Source organism: Cherax quadricarinatus, chromosome 1, assembly GCF_038502225.1.
Source record: "Cherax quadricarinatus isolate ZL_2023a chromosome 1, ASM3850222v1, whole genome shotgun sequence".
NCBI lineage: Eukaryota > Metazoa > Arthropoda > Malacostraca > Decapoda > Parastacidae > Cherax > Cherax quadricarinatus.
Genome location: NC_091292.1, coordinates 38,446,326 through 38,459,541, shown reverse-complemented (window position 1 = coordinate 38,459,541; position 13,216 = coordinate 38,446,326). Strand labels below are relative to the sequence as shown.

The window sequence follows — 13,216 nt, the reverse complement described above, 5'->3', positions numbered from 1 at the left end:
AAATTTCACACCTCCATATCTCGGTAAGTATTGACGCTAAAATTTTTTTGTTTAGCCTATAATGTTTAGAAAAAAATACTCTATTTTTTCATAAGAAAAAATAATTTTTTTTTTTTTTTGAAATTTGGCCGACCCCGAGAACGAGTTTCGGAGAGGGCCTGTCGACCCTCAAAGGGTTAAGCAAGCATTACGATGACCTCATAGCATTACTAAATTCCTTACATGCCAATATGTCCATCATTACACTAACTGAAACCTGGCTAAAGCCTGATAGTACAGATGTCTATGCCATTCCTGGTTACACAGCCATACACAACTGTAGGCCAGACCAACAAGGGGGTGGCACAGCCATATACTACTCAGACCAACTAGAATGTATCACTAATACTTGCACAAGGGATGAACATGGGGAATATATAATAGCCAAATTCAAATCCAAATACCTACAAAAACCTCTCACATTGATAAACATTTACAGAGTTCCACAGTCAAACATTAGCCAATTTAGTCAAAACCTAGGAAGTATGATAACTGATGCACGCATGAACGAAGATCACTTACTACTCTCAGGTGACTTCAATATAAATCTCCTGCAAGACCAGGACCCACACGTTACTGAATTCACAAACACAATGAGTAACTGTATGTTGCTACCAACAGTAACAAAACCTACAAGAGTTACAGAGACTAGTGTTTCCCTACTTGACCACATCTGGACCAACACCATATCCCCTTTAAAATCAGGCATAATTACAGATAATACCACAGACCACTACCCTACTTTTCTCATAACAACTCTTGGTAAATTACCCCAAGACACTACTAAAGTCACCTTCAGACTTCACAATGAGGCAGCCATTAATAACTTCACAACAGCAGTAGCAAACATTGACTGGCACACTGAGCTAGAAATCTATACAGATATTGACGAATGTATTAATAATTTTCTAAAAAAGACCCAATACCTCTATAACAAGCACTGCCCCAAAAAAACTAAACAGATGACAGCTAAGAGACTGAACAGTCCCTGGTTAACACCCAGCATTCTCAAATCCATAAATATAAAACACCAATATGAAAAACAGTACAGAATGGGTCACATAACCAGAGACCAAACAAAACGTTACTCGTCAATCCTAACCAGCCTGATAAGAAGGGCAAAAAAATTGTATTATGAGAACAGATTATCCAACTTACGAGGTGATATAAAAAAGACCTGGAAAACCCTATCAGAAATTCTAGGAACAAAAAAGATATCACGAAATAGCGAAATAAAATTAGCAAAATCAGATGAACCCCAACTCCCACCAACAGAAACAGCAAACAGACTCAATGACTTCTTCTCCACTATAGGACAAAACCTTGCCAATAAAATCCCAAGCTCAGATACCCCACCAAATGACTACCTCACCGGCAACTACCCGAACACACTGTTCCTAGCTCCGACTAACCCATACGAAGTCTCCCTTATTATCAACGCACTAAAAAACAAGGCAGGAGATTTAAATACCTTACCACCCTTTATATACAAAAAAGTGTCACAAGTGCTATCACCAATCATTGCAACACTCTTTAACAAATCCATTGAATCCTCCACCTTCCCTACAGTACTCAAAATAGCAAGGGTCACCCCGATCCACAAAAGAGGAGACCAAACAGAGTTGAATAACTATAGGCCAATATCCAACTTACACCCTCTCTCAAAAATCTTCGAAAAATTAATTCATAAACGAATCTACTCCTACCTTATCTCCCAAAACATACTCAACCCCTGCCAATTTGGATTCAGGCCAAATAAAAATACTAATGATGCTATTATACACATGCTAGAACATATATACACTGCAATAGAGAAAAAAGAAGTCCCACTGGGGATCTTCATTGACTTACGTAAAGCTTTTGATACAGTTAACCATGACTTGCTCCACGTAAAATTGTCACACTATGGTATAAGAGGGCACTCCCTCAACTACCTCAAGTCATACCTCAGCAACAGAAGCCAATATGTGTATGCAAATGGGGCAAACTCTTCTGCACAACCAATTACAGTTGGTGTCCCACAGGGAAGTGTCCTTGGCCCTCTTCTCTTTCTCCTATACATAAATGACCTACCAAATGCTTCGCAAATACTCAAACCCACACTATTTGCAGATGACACTACATACGTCTTCTCCCACCCGAGCCCAGTCACACTAGCCAATACTGTAAATACCGAATTACAGAAAATATCTACCTGGATGAGGACTAACAAACTTACACTAAACATTGACAAAACCTACTTACATAAGAACATAAGAAAGGAGGAACACTGCAGGAGGCCTGCTGGCCCATACTAGGCAGGTCCTTTACAATTCATCCCACTAACAAAACATTTACCCAACCCAATTTTCAATGCTACCCAAGAAATAAGCTCTGATGTGAAAGTCCCACTCAAATCCAACCCTTCCCACTCATGTACTTATCCAACCTAGATTTGAAACTACCCAAAGTCCTAGCCTCAATAACCCAACTAGGTAGACTGTTCCACTCATCAACTACCCTATTTCCAAACCAATACTTTCCTATGTCCTTTCTAAATCTAAACTTATCTAATTTAAATCCATTACTGCGGGTTCTCTCTTGGAGAGACATCCTCAAGACCTTATTAATATCCCCTTTATTAATACCTATCTTCCACTTATACACTACGATCAGGTCTCCCCTCATTCTTCGTCTAACAAGTGAATGTAACTTAAGAGTCTTCAATCTTTCTTCATAAGGAAGATTTCTGATGCTATGTATTAATTTAGTCATCCTACGCTGAATGTTTTCTAACGAATTTATGTCCATTTTGTAATACGGAGACCAGAACTGAGCTGCATAATCAAGGTGAGGCCTTACTAATGATGTATAAAGCTGCAGTATGACCTCTGGACTTCTGTTGCTTACACTTCTTGATATAAATCCCAGTAATCTATTTGCCTTATTACGTACGCTTAGGCATTGCTGTCTTGGTTTAAGGTTGCTGCTCACCATAACCCCCAAGTCCTTTTCGCAATCTGTATGGCTAAGTTCTACATCATTTAATTTATAAGTACTAGGGTTATGGGCACTCCCAAGCTTCAGAACCTTGCACTTATCTACATTGAACTGCATCTGCCACTTTTCTGACCAAGAATAGAGTTTGTTTAAATCCTCCTGAAGTTCCCTAACATCTACGTTTGAATCAATTATCCTACCTATCTTTGTGTCATCGGCGAATTTGCTCATATCACTAGTAATTCCCTCATCAAGATCATTGATATATATTATAAACAACAACGGGCCCAAGACTGATCCCTGTGGAACGCCACTTGTTACAGATCCCCACTCGGATTTAACCCCATTTATGGACACTCTCTGCTTCCTGTCAGTGAGCCATGACTCGATCCACGAGAGCACTTTTCCCCCAATGCCATGGGCTGCCACTTTCTTTAACAGTCTATGGTGCGGAACTCTATCAAAAGCCTTACTAAAATCTAAGTAAATAATATCAAATTCTTTATTGTGGTCAACAGCCTCAAAAGCTTTACTGAAGAAAGTTAATAAATTAGTTAGACAAGACCGGCCTCTTGTGAATCCATGCTGAGTATCATTAATCAAGCTATGCTTATCGAGATGGCTTCTTATAATCTCAGCTATAATTGACTCTAGTAATTTGCCTACAATTGAGGTCAGGCTTATTGGGCGGTAATTTGACGGTAACGACTTGTCCCCTGTTTTAAAAATAGGAGTTACATTAGCCATCTTCCACATATCAGACACTACACCTGTTTGAAGAGATAAATTAAAAATATTAGTTAATGGTTCACAGAGTTCCATTTTGCATTCCTTAAGAACCCTTGAAAAAACCTCATCAGGACCCGGTGACTTATTTTGCTTCAGTCTGTCTATCTGCTTCACAACCATCTCACTAGTGACTGTGATGTTACATAATTTATCTTCTTCTAGCCCACTGTAAAAATTAATTACTGGAATATTGTTAGTGTCTTCCTGTGTAAAAACTGAGAGAAAATAATTATTTAAAATCAAGCACATTTCATTCTCATTGTCAGTAAGGTGCCCATAGTTATTTTTAAGGGGACCTATCTTATCTCTAACTTTTGTTCTATAGACCTGGAAAAAACTTTTTGGGTTAGTTTTAGAATCCCTAGCAACTTTAATTTCATAGTCCCTTTTAGCTTTTCTTATCCCCTTTTTAATGTCCCTCTTAATGTCAATATACTGATTCATAAGATGACCCTCACCTCTTTTGATACGCCTATAAATTCCTTTCTTATGCCCTAGTAGATATTTGAGCCTATTATTCATCCATTTTGGGTCATTTCTATTTGATCTAATTTCTTTATATGGGATAAACGCTCTTTGAGCAGCATGTATAGTGTTCAGAAAACTGTCATATTGATAGCTCTCTTCGTTACCCCAGTCAACAGATGATAAGTGTTCTTTAAGCCCATCGTAATCTGCTAAGCGAAAATCTGGGACTGTTACTGAGTTATCGCTACTATCGTACTTCCATTCAATGCTAAATGTAATTGATTTGTGGTCGCTAGCACCCAGTTCCTCTGAAATTTCTAAATTATTAACAAGGGATTCATTGTTTGCCATAACTAAGTCAAGCAGGTTATTTCCCCTTGTAGGTTCTGTCACAAACTGCTTCAAAAAACAATCCTGAAATACTTCTAAGAAGTCGTACGATTCTAAATTCCCAGTCAAGAAATTCCAATCAACATGACTAAAGTTAAAGTCTCCTAGAATTACTACATTATCGTGCCTTGTGGCCTTAACAATTTCCTCCCATAGTAGTTTCCCTTGGTCCCTATCTAAGTTAGGGGGACGGTATATCACTCCTAAAATCAGTTTTTCATGCCCCTCTGAAAATTCTATCCAAACAGACTCTGTATGTGTTACTTCAGACTTAATACCCGTTTTTATGCAACAGTTCAAGCGATCTCGGACGTACAATGCCACCCCACCCCCCCTCCCAATACTTCTATCTTCTTGGAACAATTTAAAACCCTGAATATGACATTCCGCAGGCATGTCCCGACTTTTTGAATTAAACCACTTCATTCAGTTTGGTAACAGAGCTACAGATGTCCCTCTTAACATAATGATAAACGGATCACCTATCACAAAGCTAACAGAGGGAAAATTCTTAGGAATCCACCTTGATAATAGACTCAAATTTCATACACATATACAACAAATTTCTAAGAAAATTTCCAAGACCGTAGGCATACTATCGAAGATACGGTACTATGTTCCACAGTCAGCCCTCCTGGCCCTATATCACTCTCTTATTTACCCCTATCTCACCTACGGAATTTGTGCATGGGGCTCAACAACAATTAACCATCTCAGACCACTAATTACCCAACAAAAGGCTGCAGTTAGAATGATAACAAATTCTCACTACAGGCAGCACACTCCACCAATATTCAATACACTAAACCTACTCACCATACAAAACATCCATACTTATTACTGCACCTATTACATACATAGAACACTTAACTCTGATATTAACCCTCCCCTCAAACATCTCCTTGCCAACCTCAACAGAACACATGACCATAACACAAGGCACAGATCACTCTTTGATGTTCCTCGTGTTCATCTCACACTATGCAAAAACTCAATGCACATAAAAGGCCCTAAAATCTGGAATTCATTACCTGTAAATATAAAAGAAACACTACCTGTTTATAAATTCAAGTCTCTACTCAAAGATCACTTACTCACCCAAAACCAAATAAATACTGAATAACTGAACCTTATAAATTGTATATCTTAAATGTTTCTCACAATTATATCACATAAATGTTAAACCTAAAACCGAATCTAACTTTATTATTTTTTAAATACACTACCTAACAGAATCCTTCATATGACTGAATGCAACCATATGACCTGTCTTTGTAATACTCACTTGTGCTTTATAGTAATCTGTTTACATTAATGTTTTATCACTGACTTCATCATTGCTTAGTTAATCTTAAGTTAATTCTAAGCCAGCCCGTAATGCTATGCATAGTATAAGTGGCTTTGGCATGCTGCTCTTATCTGTATTTTTTTGTACCTCTGTATGTGTGCTCAAATTTATAATAAATAAATAAATAAATAAATAAATAAATAAATGGTTCTGTAAATGGAGGTTGCACAGTAGTAGGTGTGAATGTTTTGTACAGTGAGGAGGTTTAAGTCTTTGAAGAGTGGGACGGGGGTGTTATCTAGTATTGTATTGCACGATAATTCTTGCTACAGCTTTTTGTTGAGTTATTATTGACTTTAGGTGGATTGCTGCTGTTGATCCCCAGGAACAAATAGCATAGGTGAGGTAGGGATAGAGGAGTGAATAGTATAGTATGAGTAGGACTGATTGCGGTACATATTAACATATCTCTGAGAGGATCCAAACTGTTTTGGATACTTCTTTTTTGTTATGTGTTGGATATAAGTGTTGAACCTTAAGTTGCTGTCAAGGTGCAGACCCTGTGTCTAAATAAATTTACTTAATCCATGATTCAGGTTCATGAGCAGCTCTCTCTGAAACAGACAGGCAGGCACTGTATTGCACACTAACAGCAACTTTCAAGGCAGGAGAAATTGCTAACCTAGAAAATGTACAGAGAACCTTCACGGCACGCATAACGGAGATAAAACACAGGTTCCTGAACCTGTACTCCCTGGAATGCAGGCGGGAGAGATACATGATTATATACACCTGGAAAATCCTAGAGGGACTAGTACCGAACTTGCACACGAAAATCACTCCCAACAAAAGGAAAAGACTTGGCAGATGATGCAACATCCCCCCAATGAAAAGCAGGGGTGTCACTAGCATGTTAAGAGACAATACAATAAGTGTCAGGGGCCCTGAGACTGCTCAACTGCCTCCCAGCATATATAAGGGGGATTACAAATAGACCCCTGGCTGTCTTCAAGCAGGCACTGGACAAGCACCTAAAGTCGGCACCTGACCAGCCGGGCTGTGGTTCGTACATTGGATTGCGTGCAGCCAGCAGTAACAGCCTGGTAGATCAGGCTCTGATCCACCAGGAGGCCTGGTCACAGACTGGGCCACGGGGGCTTTGACCCCCGGAACTCTCTCCAGGTAAACTCCAGGTAAAGAGAAAGAGATAGGGCTAGCAAGCCAGCCAGCCAGAGTCATCTAGTCAGCCACAGTCAGTCAGTTAGTGCCATCTAGCCAGCCAAAGTCATTCAGCCAATCAATCAGTCAGTCAGTCAGCCAGTCATTGCCATCTAGCCAGCCAAAGTCAGTCTGTCAGTCAGTCAGTTGGTCAGTCAGTCAAGTCAGCCAGCCAGACAGTGCCATCTAGCCAGCCAAAGTCAGTCAGTCAGTCAGTCAGCCAGAGCCGTCTAAATATCTAACCAGCCAGCCAGCTAGCCAGCTGAACATGTATTACACACAGAAGCAAACTAGGTCTTAAAGATAAGATAAGATTTCGTTGAGATTTTTAACCCCGGAGGGTTAGCCACCCAGGATAACCCAAGAAAGTCAGTGCGTCATCGAGGACTGTCTAACTTATTTCCATTGGGGTCCTTAATCTTGTCCCCCAGAATGCGACCCACACCAGTCGACTAACACCCAGGTACCTATTTGCTGCTAGGTGAACAGGACAACAGGTGTAAGGAAATGTGTCGAAATGTTTTCACCCGCCAGGAATCGAACCCAGGCCCTCTGTGTGTGAAGCGGGAGTTTTAGCCACCAGGCCACCAGGCAACCAACACTGACTAACGCTCCTGACTGCTGAGGGCCAGAGGTGTGTTTTCACTGCTCAGGTAAGGCACGTTCTATTATCACTTCAAACTTTGTGCAGCAGCTATGACTTGAGTTTTTTGACTCTTTTCATTTTTTTTAACCCTTAAACTGTCTGAACGCAGATATACGTTTGCTCATGTAGCACTTTGAACATAGATCAACATTTTATTTTTCACTCCTTCAAAATTGGGGCAATAGGCCTGAGCCGCCTAGACATGAGAATGGGTCTTAACACTCGGTGTGAGCAGTATTAAAAGAATCTGGAGCCACTTAGTACCTTCTGGTAGCACCAGTTCAACTGAGCGCCAGCTAGAGCAAATAGTGTGGCAAACACCAGGGATTCACTGATGCCATGTCCCATTAATTAACACTCCCCTTTTAAGAGGAAAGTAAAATTAGGTTAGATAAATACATGAGTGGGTGTGGGTGGGTGTAAGTTGGACCTGGGTAGCTTGTGCTACTATGTCTGATGCTGTGCTCCTTCCTTCAGTAGACATGACCTGACTAGGTGGGCCATTGGTCTAAGCTGGGGGGTGACATGGACCTGCCTTGCATGGGCCAGTAGGCCTGCTGTAGTGTTCTGAATCTTTCTTATGTTCTTATGTATTCGGCAGGCTGGCCGGCTGGCTGGCTAACTAGCTGGCTTTGGCTGTCTCTGGTTGTTTCTGTCTATATATCTCTATATCTCTGTCTATATCTCTCTCCATCTGTTTATATCTCTATCTATATCTTTATCTACATCTCTGTCCATCTGTCTACATCTCTGTCTATCTCTCTCTCACATGTACATGTAAGTACAGTTCTTATACATAGTGTAAATTACCTAGGATAACCCAAAAATTCCAGGCAAAGATGTACAGACAGACAGACAGATAGACAGACAGACAAACATGTGTGTGTGTAACATGAAAAAAAATAAAGGAGGGTTCCCTGAGTGCCCATTTATCAAGTGTCACTGGGCTGTCAACAGTTTAGGGACACTTGTCATAACACCATGCTTCACACAGGCACACACAGGCAGACAGAAAGACAGATAAGCAGAGACAGATAGATGGACACACAAATAGACAGACAGACAGATAGATAAACAGGTAGACAAACATATTTGTGTGTAACAGGGTTGGCTGGAGCATTGCACATTTATCAAATGTCACTGGGCTGTTAACAGTTGTCATAACACCATTCTTAAAGGAGTTTCATATATACAGTAGGGCCCCACTTATACGGTGGGTTAGGTTCCAGGCTATCGCCAGAAAGCAGACATCACGGGAAAGCAGAACACCATTTTTTCCATTGATAAATGCATATAAATGCCAGACAACAAGTTTACACTAAATTATATTAAGTTAGTAATAGAACTAGGCATTAAAAAACACAAAAAGTAATATACATACACAGTACACTCACTACTTACCTTAAACTATTTGTAATCTTAATGTAGGGCAAGAGGTGAGTAGTACTTATTTGTAGGAAGTCAGGTGTAGGTAGCCATGGCTCCCCATCTCATACTTAATATATGACATTTAAAACAGCCCAGAGAGTTAAAATACACATACAGTACACTAATTATTTACCTTAAAATATGTGTAGTTTTAATATAGGAAGAGAGGTGAGTAGTATTTATTTGTAGGAAGTCAGTGTAGATAGCCAGTAGGTGTAGCCCGCCTGGGCTACACCTACCGGCTACCTACAGTGTGGCCCAGAGCCATATTATTAGCATCGACATACCTTGTTCACTAAATTTAATCGTTTCTAACAACTACCTTTAGATGCCATCATAAACGAAGGGAGAAGTAATGAATAATTCATAACGAAAATTGTAAACAAAAGCGGAGTGGGGGAGTGGCTGGGCCAAATGCAGATTCATACACATTTTCTCTGGTGGCTGAGCAGAGAAAGTGTAATGTTGTCCCTCCGCCTGGCTACCACACAGATCCACAAGTATTATTATCAGAGCATATACAAAACATGCAATAAATGCCAGACAACAAGTTTACACTAACTTACATTAAGTTAGCAATAGAAATAGGCATTAAAAACACAATAAAAGATAAGATACACACAGAGTACACTTATTACTTACCTTAAAATATTAATATTAATGTGTGAGGTGAGTGGCAGGGTGTTTATTGAATAAAATCAGACTGGCACACCATCATCCTCTAACTTGGCACTTAAAGCAAGAGTCTTACGACTCCTCTTTTTATCACAGCTAAGCTTAGACGCCATCGTCAATGAAAGCCAACTAGTTAACGAAACAGTAAACGAGAGAGAGAATGAGATACAGAGTTCAGACAATATAAGAACACAAACTGAACAGGTAGTGGGCGATCACTTGGTCAGGCGAAATAAACGCGTATTAATATGTGTCTACTTTTAGTTCATTCACGTACGTTTGTAAGACTTTGTAAAACATTTACCTCAATATTTTTTTATTATAATAATAATTACCTCACAATACAAATACTCTTACATTGTGTACAATGTAAGAGTATTTATAATGTAAAAAAAGACACTAAACCCACAATGGTCGTGAATTGCTATATATATTTTATTTATTTATTTTGTCTTTGCAAACAGTACATTGAGATTTTATATTTACAATAGTGGGTTGCAATGCAAAGAGAGCCTCTATTATGCCTAGGCATTATGGGCCAACTTAACATTATTGGCTTACAGTCTACTTAACACTAAGGAATATATCATAGTTGTACAGTAGGATAGTAATTATTTCATAGTTGTACAGTAGAATATTAATTATGAATGAATCAAAATTTGTATAATACAATGATACATTTATATTCAAAAATACTTTTTGTGAAAACAATGATTCAATTTTATTCCTGTCAACAATGGATAAAAGGTTCAAAGTGATTGCTGAAGTTATGATGTGGGAGTACATAGGTGAGTATGTGTGTACTGAGTATTTAGCATTTAGTCTAGGGTGATTAAGTGGCTTTTGATTTTCAGACTGGGTTACTTTAATATCTTCTGGTAATGAATTCCATATTTTGGGGCCCTTTATGTACATAGAGTTTTTACACAGTGTGATATGGACACAAGGTATATCAAAAAGAGATCTGTGTCTTGTGTTGTGGTCATGTGTCCTGTTTAGGTTGGTGAGGAGAAGTTTGAGTGGAGGGTTTATATTTGTGTGTATTGTTCTGTGTATGTAGTAGGCACATGAATAAGTATGGATGTGCTTAATGGTGAGCAGATTCAGACTTTTGAAAATTGGTGGAGTATGCTGGCGGGAGTGGGAATTCGTTATCATTCTTACTGCTGCCTTTTGTTGGGTTATTAGGGGTTTTAGGTGATTGGATGTTGCTGATCCCCATGCACAAATTCCATATGTAAGATAAGGGTATATGAGTGAATAGTACAGTGCCAGGAGAGCTGATAGTATGCCTACAGTCTTGGAGATTTTCTTGGTGATTTGTTGTATGTGTGTCTGGAACTTAAGGCAAGGTGGATACCTTGGAATTTTCCTTCTGTGAATCTTGTGACTGATGATCCATTTATCGTTATGTTAATCGGATCATTTGCAGCATTGTTTCCAAACTGAATGAAATATGTTTTATCAGTATTCAGGGTAAGTTTGTTAGTCATCATCCAGGCAGATATTTTCTGTAATTCAGCATTGACTGTGTTTGCTAGTATGACTGTGTTTGGGTGGGAAAAGACATATGTAGTGTCATTTGCAAATAATATGGGTTTGAGTAGCTGTGATGCATTCGGAAGATCATTGATGTAGATGAGAAAGAGGAGTGGTCCAAGGACGCTTCCTTGTGGGACTCCTACTGTGATTGCTTGGGTGGAAGTTTGCATCATTTGCATACACATATTGAGTTCTGTTACTAAGGTATGATTTTAGGTAGTTGACTCGATGGGTCGAGTTTTTGCTTCCATACGCAAGCAAAAATTTCCATAAGCGAGCAGACCTCAAGGCAGGTTCCTTGATACTGGTGAGAGGTTCTTGCTCTTGATCTAGGGAAGTGTATCTCATTTGTTTGCTGGACTATCATATTGAAACTTTGGCAATGCATGATGGAAAGATGCTTCTTAACGTACACCAAAAATGAAAGAAATCTAAGCATAAATAATGGAGTTCACAGCAATTAGCCACCCCTTAGCGGTATTTTCGTATGGTTTTTATGGTTGTATTCTCGTTTTTTTGGTCTCATTTGATAGGATGGAAGATATATTACAGAAATAGATATGATTTTTTTTGCTTTCATGATGAAAAGTACCTTGAAATTGAGCTCAACGTAGGAGAAATGTTCAATTGTTTTGGCTATGTTCAAGAGTAAACAAATGTCACTGTCCATTCCAGTATGCAGTCGTGAATGGGTTGACAATATTTATACAATTATTGCAATAAGGCATAACAGTAAATCTTAAATTTTTTGTGTGAATAAAAAATTACATATTATTTATATTGTAATAATAATAATAATAATAATAATAATAATAATAATAATAATAATAATAATAATAATAATATGTATACAGTAGGGCCCCACTTATATGGCAGGTAAGGTTCCAGGCTATTGCTGTAAAGCGGAAATCGCCATAAAGTGGAACACCCTTTTTTTCCACTTATAAATGCATACAAACACTAGGTAACAAGTTTACACTAACATACATTAAGTTAGCAATAGAACCAGGCATCAAAAAAAAAAAAATAAAAAAGTAAAATACACACATAGTGCACTCATTACTTACCTTAAAATATTTATAGTCTTAATCAAGGGTGAGACAAGTAGTATTTATTGTAAGAAATCAAGTGTGGTATGTATGGTAGTCAGCCAGGCTACCATACCAGGCCACATAATATTCTATTACATTTAAGCATCCCAGAGCGATAAAATGCATATACAGTTTACTCATTACTTACCTTAAAATATTTGTAGTCTTAATCTAGGGTGAGATGAGTAGTATTTATTGTAAAAAGTCAAGTGTGGTATGTATGGCAGTCAGCTGGGCTACCATATCAGGCCTTTCCACCCTTACATATACATGTATTCTATGATATTTAAGCATCCCAGAGCGATAAAATGTATATATAGTTCACTCATTACTTACCTTAAAATATTTGTAGTCTTAATGTTGGGTAAGGAGTAAGTAAATGAGATAAAACGAATAAATGAGAGAGAGAAAGAATGAGTGCATGAGAGAGGACAGGTGCAGAGTTATGTAAACAAACCAGGCGAAGGTAAGTTTTGTAAACAAAAAAAGGGTACATGTCTGGTTTGTGTACAAATTATATTGTGTACAAGTTGTCTCTACATTGATACAGTAGAATAAATAAAGAAGAACACTCCCATTCTCATGTAACATCATTTTGAGAAGAAATGATGCTCTGAGTGAAGGCAATGGAAATAAGTCACTCTGTCTGACTTTTTTGGGTTA

General features: G+C 38.5%; 1 protein-coding gene across 4 annotated transcripts in view; it reads right to left on the bottom strand.

Annotated features, from left to right (window-relative positions):
- LOC128687835 (NFX1-type zinc finger-containing protein 1) overlaps positions 1-13,216 on the bottom strand; it is a 772,006-nt gene that overhangs the window by 14,008 nt on the left and 744,782 nt on the right. The window lies entirely within an intron of this gene.